A 12,937-nucleotide genomic window follows, 5' to 3' on the forward strand; every position below is an offset into this window, starting at 1 on the left:
AAAAAACGAGATACAAACCTAATACACATGGTGGCACCAGTTTACATATGTTAAATAGCAAAGGAATCTGTAAGTGGGGCATTTTCCTGGAAAAGCAACTAAGGTGTGCTTCTAAAGGTGAGCCGTGGAAGAGCTGCAGCCGGTCAGATACCTGTGAAGGGGTGAAAGGCGGCTTATCAGAAACCAGCAGGTGGTCTTCACACCAACTGTGATCTGTGTGACTGATCACAGGCGAGGTGGACAGAGAGCTGGGAGAGAGAGAGAGAGAGAGTGAGAGTGTGTGTGTGTGTGCATGTGTTTACACTTATGGGCTGTGTATTTCACACAGCTGAGCCCAATTGGGTACAGTTTACTGTACTCACCTCGTGGTTCTCACAGATAAAATCAAACATCAGCAATGTGACCTTTGCATTATGCTCAAAATTTCACTTATATCAATTGCCTTGAAACACATTTACATTTTCAAACTGAGTGTTAACAGCAGAAATTGTACATGTACATCTGATTGTAGTTTAGAAGTAAAGTATTCAGGCAGAAGAAAGAAGACCTATTGGACAGCAGACAGAAGACACAGAACGACATCGTGCAGGTCCCTGTTCCATCCTCACATCTCTCACCCTGAGCCCTTTGGGCGTGGGAACCTGGGGGCCTACCGACTCCCACGGTCCTTGGGGCATCATTCAGTTTAGAAAACTCAACCTGACAAGCAGTACTCAGATGTATGATTTGGGGCCATGGTCAAAGTTCTTTTTCTTTTTCTTTTTTAGCAAGGACACTATAAAAATCCATTTATAAATTTTCATATGAAAAGATAAACATATAGCTTTGATATATTTAATTTTTCTAGATAATTAGGAAAAAACTATGAACAGTATCAAATAAGATATTTCAATATATGCATAGACATACCCTCACAAATTCATCCTGCCTATATAAACATTAATAACATAGATAAAAAATGGAAATGAGCAAACAGTATATTCATTTATGAACTATATATACACACACATAATAAGTTTAGTGATGCTTCCATGAAAGCCAGCTTTCTAAAGAGTAATTAATAGCATAAGCACATTATTTTGTTATGCTAAGAAAAAAAAATATTGTCTCTTATGTAGCATGATAAAAATTTGAGGGAAAATATATAGAGGCAGAAAGAGGCAGCAAAATGGTAAAAAATTATGTTTGTGGAATTATACACAACATTTGCCTTTTAATCTTTTTGTATATCCCTTTTTTTTCTACCAAGAACATATATTAGCCAAATTATCAGAAACAGGCTATTAAAAATTTAAAGTTGTGATGTATAAATGTTTTTATATAAATAATATATTTAATAGATGTGAAGGAGCCCTGGTGGCTTATTGCATTATATATTGGGCAGCATTTTGAGCATTTTGAATTCAAAAGCCACTCTATGGGAAAAAGGTGAAGCTCTTTCCAAATGATTTAGGGTCTCAGGAACCCGAAGGGGCAGTGCTACTCTAACCTCATAGGTTCTCTGTGAGTCGGAATTGCCTCGATGGTAGCGGTTTGTTGGTATAAAGTATATGAGAAATAAAGTTCAGTATTACTTACAATATGTACTTAAATTTCTTTACTATGTTAAAAGATAGCCTCAGACAATGTTAGACTTATTTTTATTAATTTAAACACTGAAATCATGCATTGCTATTTGGGCATTTGCAATTTAATTCATTAAATTTGGGATATTGTGTTCTTGTAAAAGAGACACTTCAATCTCAAGTATAATTTAAGGAGGACATGGATTAATTCTTAAAAAGTACAAAGAGAGCACAAAGACCCAAACTCAGGTCCAAATTGAATGAGGGAGGCCATTAGCATGAGGTCAAAAGGGCAAGTGAGGATTCAGAGTCACGACACTAAATAAATCAGTTGTGGAACAGCGGGAACTGTCACAAATTTCTGATTGGTGACAGATCAATACATCATAGTGCCAGGTAGGACTACAGAAGCAAGGGACGGGGACTATGATTGGGGCACGTAAATTGTTAGATAGAAGGGCTTACAAGGTTAGTCCAGGGCCTTCTCACCACAGCAGTCAGAACAAACTTCATGGCCATTACAACTCTTGTACTGCCCACAGTATGAAGTTCTCCATCAAAGACACACCCAGGCAAGCTGCTAGGAAAGACTGCCCCTCCCAGGGCTGACGGTGAAGGGTAGAGGTTATCCACTTTCCAAGACACTTTGTCTGAGGGCAAGATTATTTACATTCTTGGTCAATGGCCAATCAAGAAGTAAATGGAGATTTAATCTATGTGTGGAGCTTGCAAAGGCATTGTGGGCTGTCATTGCCATCCATAGCACCTTGCAAACCGGGGGCTCAAAGTTTAAGCTCTGATAAAATGTTTAAACTTCTAAAGTTTGTTGACCATGTTTACTTTATGTATGCCTATATATACACATACAAGTACATAATTAAGAAAAATGTATAATATAAATAGGTGCATAGGCATATATAATTTAGTGCATATATACTAATATATATACATATATATGTGCACTTTCACAGAGAAGTCACATGCATAATAATGAGGCAATAGTACTGTTTTAGGGTAAAAAAGCCCAAGTCTGAAATAATTTTAAAAGAGAACATTAATTAAGTCTTAAATAGGATAAACACAGAATGAGCACATAACACATCATCCAGCTGAGGGGGACCAGTAGCTAAGGTCCTAATGGCATCCAAGGATTTGCTGAGCTGCTGAGCTTTACAAAGATCACGGGAGGACAAAGGAAACGATCACGAAGGCGTGATTGGTGGTGGATCAATACCTCATAGTTCTAAGTGGGACTACGGAAGCAGGAACAGGACCAGGAGTGGAGCACACACGCTATGTGAGAAGGTCTTACGAGATTGGCCCAGGGCATGACTGAGGGGGCACGACACATGATTAGTATCATCATTGAAGGATCTCTGGTGGCATAGTGATTACAAATTGGTCCGCTAAGCTCAAAGTCCATAGTTAGAAACCACCATCTGCTCTTTGGGAGAAAGACATGGTTTTCTACGACTGTGCCTCCCAGGGCTGGCTGGAGAGGTCAAGGTCACCTTTTAATGCACTCTGCCTGAGGGCAAGACTATTCAAATCCCTAATGATCAGGGGGATTCCATGGAGGCTTAAGAATCTGTAAATCAATTTTTGACTTTTGTTGTCATCCAGAGTCTTCTGCCAATGGGGTGGGGGGTGGGGACTCAGAATTTAAGCTCTAATATAGTAGTTAGTGTTTATGACCATAAATGGACAAAAACATGTCCCATCAATGGGTTGACTCTCTGCTATCCAGTCAATTCTGAGTTATAGTGACCCTGTAAGACATAGTAGAAGGGATGGTTGGGGGAGGGCTCAAGTAGAAAGAAAATGTGTTTTAAATGATGGCAACATAGGTACAAATGTGCTTGACACAATGGATAGATGGATGGATTGTGGTAAGAGCAGTTAGTGCCCCCAATAAAATGATTAAAAAAAAAAGCCAGGGTAGAACCAACCCTGGACCCTGTGATTTTCCAAGCCTGTAACTTTTCACAGGTGCAAAATCCCACATCTTTCTCCTGTGGAGAGGCTAGTAGATTCAAACTGCTAACCTTATGGCTAGCAGCCCAGTGCATAATCACTATGCCACCAGAGCTCCTTGCTTAAACAGTACCTCAAGCAGTGCTATCTGAAGATTGTGTTCATGGTCAACATCCATGCTGGTGTGTACAGAAAAGTAATTTCCAGGAGAGAAGATATGGAGTATGTTGTGGAAAACCCTGTGTCATTACATTGTTAATTGCCCAACCATCAGCTGCTCACCCTCCCTGGTATCTTCTGGCTACAAGAAGAAAGCTGCCAGCTATCTACGAGTGGCAACAACGTGCCCCAGCTGTGAATCCATCATACCCATACACACATATCCATTTGACAAAGCATGGGACTAACCTTTCCTAATGGAGAGCCACCTGCCAGCCTAAAACCCTGAGAGTATGAGGTTCTCATTCTCCAAGGCCAGGGCACAGAGGCAATGCCCAGAACCAAATATACAAGTAAACCAAAATGCAGAGTGTGAAGTCCACATCCAAACACTGGCTTCATCATAGGGGCCAAAGGCAGATACCATGAATTTAATTCTCCAGCCAAAAGTTCAGAGTTTACATGCCAAGTAAAAACTTGAGTGAAGCAAAAGTGCAGACTGCGATCATTGCGAATGGGAAATAAGCTACCATGAAGAAGAAGAGGAAGGACAGCTACCAGTTTTCAGACATCAGCTACTTGCTGGGTGCTGCCTACCTACAGTTGCATTTAATTCATTGACGTTCCCAAAGTGGCAGTTTCTTTTCTTTTTTACATTTGGTAATCGGACTGCCGAAGCAAAGTGACACTCTTGAGCCCAAAGAAGGATTTCTGGTAACACCAAACCTTTTCCTAACCTCTCCCTGCCCCACCGAGTCCATTCCTACTACTGTGCTGTATTTCCTCCTAAGAGAGAAGCAATGTTTCGGCCTCATCTTGATGGTTAGTAGGTGTGACAATAAGCAACAATAGATGGACAAAGCTGGCCTCCTGTGACTTCCCTATTGCCCTGAGGCAAGGGTCAGACAGGCCTCCACAGCCTATCCTTAGTCCCTTTTCTGACACCCACACTTCCACTCTTGCTCCTCTACACCTACGCTGAGTCAGATAGTTTGTTGTAATGGCCACACAGAGCTCACAGACAATGCATACAGTGAGCGGGGTTTATTAGGAAAGGGAATAGGTAAGGGTCACAAATAGTGAGGGTATAATTATTGGTCTCCTCAGCCAGCAGCCAAGTCTCTCCCCAGTTCTTAGCCTCTCAGCCACGTGGAAGTCAAGTTCGCTCTCCCACGCTCAGTCTATGAGTCACGTAACCCCCTCGCCTTTGCCTCCATGGGTCAAGAAGCCAGCTTCCCTATCACCCTGTCCCACAATTCCATCATCTGGGGCCAGAAGAGAAGGTAGCTCCTAGTCTTGTGCTGTTCCTCTGAACAGAGTCCGTGCCAGCCTCGGACACATCTGGTCCCGGTGGCCTCCGCCACTTTAGACAGATCTTGAATGTGCTTTCCCAAGGTCCCCTGGGTTTCTCTGTTCTCCTGCTGCAAACATGGCTGGTCCTTACAGCCTGACCAGTCCCTTCTGCTAGTGTTCTACATGCCTTATTTGCATATTCCCACCCAATCATTCGATGGGCGTTATAGAGCAACATTAAGAAATTTCACTCCACCACAGGCACATGGTTAATTGAGGGAAAGCCTTGCGTTTGGGAAGCTTAGTAAAACCACTTGCTCTGTTCTGTAAGAAAGTCTGTCTCTTCTACTGAATTCAACAATAGAAAGCCGCCCTATTATTTCTGGCCCCTTCCCTGACCCCTTAGAGGCTCAAACACAAGGCAGACACAGTTGTCCTCAAGATATCCCTGGCGAGGTTTCTGTCTGGAAAGTTGCCCGGAAAACACTGAATTCTCCTTCTTGCTCTGCAGCGCATCCCTGCTTGGAATGGGAGTAAATGTCCCTGGAGGGTTTGGGAAGCATATTTTCTGGGCATCCAAGAAGGGAGTGTGAACATACAAGTTAGTAAAATGTCTTTTAAAAATTTTTTAATTTTGGATGGTTTGTTAAACCAGGAAGCACAAGGAGAGTAATTTACATGAGATGAGCTATTTCCATAGAAATGATCTAACAATGCTCCCAGGAAATCTGGCAGGTGATTGCCGTTTTCAGTTTCTGTGTTTTAATATCAAAACAGATGAATGAGAAAGTTGTTAAGTTGGCCGAGCGCGTCATATCCAGTTGATCAGTGTATTTCCAAATGTACCATAAATGGTAAGGAACTTGTGGCATAGTGGGTTACACTCTGAGCTGCTAATCACAAGGTCAGTGGTTCAAACCCATGAACTTCTCCGTGGGAGAAAGAGGAGTGGCTGGGCACTCACAGCCTGCAGTCCAGGGCCCTTCATGCAGAAACAGTCCAGAGAGTTGGAGTCCCGTAAGAGTGGACAGGAGAGTTGCCCGGTCAGAATTTGCACCCAGGACTTCCGACAGACCTAGGTGCTCCTCCTCCTGCCCTGTGACCGGCCTGGCCTCCCTCCACGTCAGTCCTCCCAGGAAGCTGCCAATAGGAGATGACCACAAAACACGGTCCTACAGCAGTCAGCTCCGAATATGATTGGGGAAAGAGTGTACTCAAGGGAAAGAGCTAGCATTCTCCTGAAAGCAGACAGCAAATCCAGTCTCAGCGCTCACTGTTGAGTTACACCAATAAAGAGTTCTTCCTTTTGACCTTATTTGATATTGTGCACAGAGACAATAGGCCATCTAAGCTCTCCCAAAGGAAAGAACTGGTATTTGCTACTAACTTTGGTAAACAAGAGGATATAGAGGAATGTTTTCCAAATCCCAACACAAAGTCGTCTGAGACCCAGCATTTCACACGGCACGGAGAGTGCCGCATAGAAACCACAGAGATAGGCTTGGATTAGCCCATCGTGGGTCAGATTCGCTGGTGAATTCAAATGCTCCTGCATGAGGTTTGTCATCTGCAGCCTCCTGCGGTGCAAGGCCTTTGCCATTGGCCCCTGAAGAGAAAAGTTTCCTGCTACATCTGAGAATGAAATCCTGTGCCTCAAAATATAGAGATATAGATATATTTTTGTTTCATTGTTTTGTTTTTAACTGATGAGGAACAATATTATTACTGCCACCAGGAAAAAGAATTAGTTGTACCTTAAAGCAGTCTGTGGCTAGGGCCACTTATGTGGGAAGGAAGTGAAAACCAGGACTGGAGTGAGATCATGTGACAGGAGTGTTCAAAAGAGACCAGGAGCCTTGCTGGTGTAGCAGCTGCTAACCACAAGGTCAGCAGTTTAAAACCACCAGCTAGTCTTTGAGAGAGAGATGAGACTTTTGATCCCTTCTGGATTTGTACTTTCAGAAGCCCAGGGCGGTTCTACTCTGTCTTATAGGGTCGTTATGAGCTGGAATTGACTGAAGGCATTTTATTTATTTCCTTTTTTAATCCAAAGATGTTGTCCAATCATCTTGCCTGGACTTTCTCTCTTCCCTCTTCCCCCCATTATTCCTCTAACTCTGGCCTTCATTTGGAATGGAAGGCCAACAAATAGATCCACTGGGCATGTACCCCACTCACCTTGAACTCTTTTGCAGACAAAACATTTTAGTGAACAAGTAGGTCTATGCATATGCACCTGTGCTTTTTTTGGTCTAATGTGTTGTCGGCAGTTTCTTGGGGGGGAAAAAACAAGAGCAATGCTAGAATGCTTTATTAACCGTGCTACACAGGCCCACTCTGCATTATTTCAGAGGCATTACAACTGGGACTACCATTCCCTTGTGGGAAGCAGAGGCCGAAAGTAAGTGTTAATCCAAATTTGCAATGCTCAGAGGTTACTGGTATGAAGAACTAAAGCTACCAAAATTGTTTTGCTGCAATCCTACACAGAATTCCCCCACTGGCAGGGAAGTGAGAAATCATTCTCTTAAGTTTGTCTTGATTGCTGACTATGGCCTGAAGAGTCCTGGTGGCATAGTGGTTTCCTGTTGGACTACTAATTGCGAGGTCAGCAGTTCGAAACCTCCTTGGTAGGAAGATGGGGCTTTCTCCTCCCATAAAGAGTTTCCATCTGAGAAACTCACAGCAGGAAGGGCCAGCTCCACCCAGTCCTATAGACTTGCTGAGTGAACATCATTGCCTCTATAGCAGTGAGGTGTTAAGCTGTCATTTGACCAAATGCTATGCATCAAGCCAGACCAGGAATTTGACTAATCACCCCATTCGATCACTGACCACTGACCCCAGGTCCAGCTCTTTCAAGGACACATGGCGGGAAGCTAACGAGAGAGCCGGGTCTCTTGTGTCTAGATTATACCGCTTTCCTACAACACATTCTAGTCTCTGTGCTTTTCACTGTGATGACTGCCCACTTCCTGACTTGTGCGAAATACAGCCAGGATCCTGGGAATGCACAGGAAAAGAGGCAGGAATACCAAGGAGCATGTGTGTTCCGCGCATCATGAAAAACGGCACATTTGTTTATTCATTCAGTCATGCCCCTCACAACCAGAATGACTGTAAGACAGTCTCTAACCCAGGGGTCCTCAAACTACGGTCTGCAGAAGACATTTATCCAGCCCGCCGGGTGTTTTTGCCCCGTTTTGTTTTTTTTGTTTTTTTTGCGTCAAAATAAGATATGTGCAGTGTGCATAGGAATTTGTTCATATTGTTTTTAAACTACAGTCCAGCCCTCCAATGGTCTGAGGGACAGTGAACTGGCCCCCTGTTCAAGAACTTTGAGGAAACAAACTTCTCTTTGGTCCATTGTAATCTTAGTTTCTTAATGCTGCTCTAACAAGCACCACGAGTGGTTGCATTCATAAACGGAAGTGTAATCTCTCACATATTAGAAGGCTAGAGTCTCGGTCCAAGGCACTGGCTTTAGGAGAATGCTCTCTCCCTGTCCCCAACCAATGTCACGGCCATATAGTCATAGTGGCTCACAGTGACTGCCATGAACTCATAGTCACTCTGTAGGACAGGCTAGAACCGCCCACGTGAGGTTCTGGGACTATACCTCTCTACACGTACAGAAAGCCTCTTCGTTCTCCCATTACTGGGAGTTGGTAGTTTCCGACTGCTGACCCTGCAGATAGCAACCCACTGGTCCTCACTGCGCACAGGGCTCCTTCCTCCCTGTCCACTGCGGGGCACATCCCTGTCCATCTTTCTCCAGAGATCCTCTTGCTTGTTTTTTTGGACAATCTGTATGAATTCTCTCTCTCCCTTTGTGCTTCTTACCTACTCTTTTAGATCCCAAAACTGTTTAGATTGAGGACCCACCTGTACAACATGCCCCTATAAGCATAACAAATCAATTTTTTCTCTTTGCCCCCATGGGGACTACATCCAAAGGGTTAGTATTAGGATTCCAGCAAATATTTTCAAGGGATACAGTGCAATCCATAATAACTAGTTATTTAAAAAGAAGAACTGTGATTTTAAAACTTAATTGCATTTCCAAGAACTATTATTGGCAATGTGATGCATACCTCCACTAACAATTCTCAAAAGTACCTTTATACTTCCCAGTGTCTCATGCTCCCTGGCCTGGACTCTCTCACATTGAAACCCAAACTTTCTCCAGATTTTTTCATTTTTATTTTTCACTTGAACATGTGTCCGACAAGAGCCCTGGTCACATAGTGGTTACGAGTCGGGCTGCTAACCACAAGGTCAGCGGTTTGAAACCATCAGCTGCTCCATGGCGGAGGCTTTCTACTCTCATAAAGAGTTACAGTGTGGAAAACGCACAGGGGCTCATCTCCCCTGCTCTACAGGGCCTTTGTGAGTCTGGATCGATTTGCTAGAAGTAAGTGAGCCAGGTCTTTTCTTGTTCACCAGGTGTTGCATTACGAAATAATTATTTTAGACAGCTGAATAAGGAGAAGACATATTTTAATAGATCTTGATTGAAAATGATATATATGAGTAAGCTGCATAAGAATTCATAAGTAAAATCAATGCAATTTAACAATATGTTAAACATGAGAAATGGAAAAAAGGAAAATTAAACAGTAATATTCGATTTGAGGGGTTGAGGATAATAGTGCTATTTGAGATTGTAGATCTTGGCAAAGATAATGGTTTTAGATTTAGATACGTTGCACACGAGAGGAAATAGGACCCACAGACAGCAGTGGTGAGAGGTACCAGCTGATAGTATAAGGAAATCGAAACATTACCAGAAGCAGATGAAAATGCAAAATACCAGACATCTAGGCCCTTCAATCCTGGGGGGAGGGGAGGGGTGTTCTGGGAGAGGGCAGGGAAGATGCTACATGTATCAGGAGCACTGGAAGGAGTTCCTAGGAGCAAGGTGTATAGTCCTAATGGTGATCTTCATTTACGTTGGTGCTCTAATTATTCTCAGTGACCTTTGTTTTGGACAAGCAGTATAGTGTTTGCTTGGGGCCAGCAGTGTAGTACTGACACCTCAAAGATCCATTGACAATGGTCTTTTTGTTGGTCTTTTGAAGTTTGTCAAAAGGGATAGGGCTCTATTATCTTAAAAAGGAAAAAAAAAAAGCCCAATGATGCTACTACACAAATGAAAAAGTGGTCGGGTAAGCTTTCTGTATTTCACTTGTTCTAAAAGTAAGAAAACGTGGAAGCCTGATTTGTCGACTACCTTTCAATCATAAGGCGCCCGGTAGTATGGGTTAGTTCAAACTCAAAGTCACCACTTTGAAATCATCAGCAGATTCCCAGGAGAAAGATGAGGCTTTCTACTCCTGTAAAGAATTATGGTCTTAAAAACCCATGGGGGTTACCCTTTAATCTACCCTGATTAAAGGGTCATGATGAGTCGGAAACAACTCAAAGGCAGTGAGTTTAGTGGTTTTGTTTTGTTTGGGGGGAGGGGGTGGGGGGGGCAGAGGGCGGACAGGAGGGTCTGGTAATGACTAATGTTTCTTTTAGTTTGAGTTCAGGTTTGACCCGTTTCTTACTTAGACATGGCCCTCGTCTTACTTAGACATTGCCCTCGACCAGTATGGCCACACTGGGTTTTGTTCAATGTGCTGGACTTCTAGTCATCAGTTACTTAGGGAATTCCCGGCTCTTCAGATGAGTACACTGTTCAAATGGAACCTTGTGACTCCGATGTGGGTCCCAGTCCGCCATCGTTCTTCTTGACTGATGTGTGTGGGCTTCTGTGCCTTCCCACTTTGCCCTTCCCTTTCACCTTACAGCCAATTCTATCATAGGAAATTTAAAGCAACTTGAAATGGTTAAAAAATGGGACATGGTGTAGAGCCTGGTATGAAATTGTGTTGTTGGTTCCAATTCATAGTGACTTGCCCAGGTCTCACTCTTCTCCTGGCAGTAGCTATGGTTAAGCCCATTGCTGCAGCCACTGTGTCAATCCATCCTGTTGAGGGTCTTCCTCATGTTACTAACACTGATGTCCTTCTCCAGGGGTCAACCCCTCCTGATAATCTGCCCAAAGTATAGGAGACTAAGTCCCACCCTTGTCCCTTCTAATGAGCATTCTGGTTATATTTCTTCCCAAACAGATTTGTTCACCCTTTCTTCTGGCTGCCCGTGGTATATTGAACATTCTCCACCAACACCAGGATTCAAATTCATCCATTTTTCTACAGTCTTCTTTATTCATCGTCGGGGTTTCACATTAGGAGATGTGGCATCAAAGAACAAAAATCATATCCTTGTAAATGAGGGGGAATGCGGAGTGGGGACCCAAAGCCCATCTGTAGGCAACTGGACATCCCCTTACGGAAGGGTCGTGAGACGAGCCAGTCAGGGTGCAGTGTAGCAATGATGAAACATAACAATTTCCTCGAGTTCTTTAATGTTGTCATGATCCCAATTCTACCTTACAAATCTGGCCAGACCAGAGGATGTACACTGGTACAGATCGGAACTAGAAACACAGGGAATCCAGGACAGATGAACCCCTCAGAACCAGTGGTGAGAGTGGCAATTCTGGTAGGGTGGAGGGAACTGATCACAAGGATCTACATACAACCCCCTCCCTGGGGGACAAAAAACAGAAAAGTGGGTGAAGGGAGACGTCCAACAGTGTAAGATATGACAAAATAATAATTTATAAATTATCAAGGTTTCGGGGGAGGGGGTTGTGGGGAGAGAGGGGAACATATGAGGAGCTGATACCAAGGGCTCAAGTAGAAAGAAAATGTTTTGAGAATGTTGATGACAACAAATATACAAATGTGCTTGACACAATAGATGGATGTATGGATTGTGATGAGTTGTAGCAGCCCCCAATAAGATGATTTAAAAAAAAGACAAAGAAAATACTATGGGTTGGACCAAACCTATCTTATTTAACAATGTGATATTTTTTTCTTTTTAAGATTTTAAAGAGATCTATTGAAGCAGATTTGCCATTCCAATATGTTACTTGATTTCTTGACTACTGACTCGATGGGCATTGATTGTGGATACAAGTAAAATGAAATCCTGTTCAACTTCAGTCTTTGCTCCATTTATCATGATGTTGCTGCCCTTACAGTCATCAGGACTTTTGTTTAATGACGAGGTGTAATCCATACTGAAGTCTGCAGTCTCTGATCCTCATCAGTAAATATTTCAAATCCTCTTTACTTTCTAAAGGAGCCCTGGTTGGATATCGGGTGTTTATGTATCTTCTAATCACAAGGTCAGTGGTTTGAACTCAGCAGCCACTCTGTGGATGAGAGATAGGCTGTCTGCTCCTGTCGAGATTTAAAGTATCAGAAGCCTAAGGAGGCAGTTCTACCTGGTCTTAGATGATCCTAATGAGATATAATGAACTCCATGGCAATGAAGTTCCTTTTTTTTCTTTTTCTTTTCCTAGTTTTATTTTCTATCGATGTTGTGTCACCTGCATATTGCTGGCTATTAATGAGCATTTCTTCAATTCGGAGGCCAATACTTCATACAGTCCAGATTTTAAAATTATATGCTAAACATTCCAATTTATTCACGCAGTTTTGTCCCTGGCTACTCCAGAGAGACACAGTTCTGGAGGAATGGGGCTCTGATCAGGGCAAGAGAGGGCAAGCGCACGCTCCTGACCAATCAAATGGCGGTATCCCAGTGTCCTTACTGCACAACGACCAGAGAGCTCACAGCACAGCCTTATGCTTTATTCTGAGGTTCTAGCTTTCTGCTATCCAGCATTAGTGTCTGGCTTTCCTTAACAGAAGGGCCTGTGAAAGGGTGGTGGAGCTAAACATCTCAATGATCCCCATGAAAAAGCAGCTTTAATCGTGTTACTCTTTTAGGGTCCGCTTTGAGCTCATTTGAAAAGTTGGAAATTGGTCTTTTAAAATGGATCACACATCATTCTTTCAATACGTATTCAGTGCCCTCCAAGA

The sequence above is a fragment of the Echinops telfairi genome, unplaced genomic scaffold (assembly GCF_000313985.2).
Source record: "Echinops telfairi isolate 266 unplaced genomic scaffold, ASM31398v2 ScPeMD7_70;HRSCAF=299, whole genome shotgun sequence".
Lineage (NCBI taxonomy): Eukaryota > Metazoa > Chordata > Mammalia > Afrosoricida > Tenrecidae > Echinops > Echinops telfairi.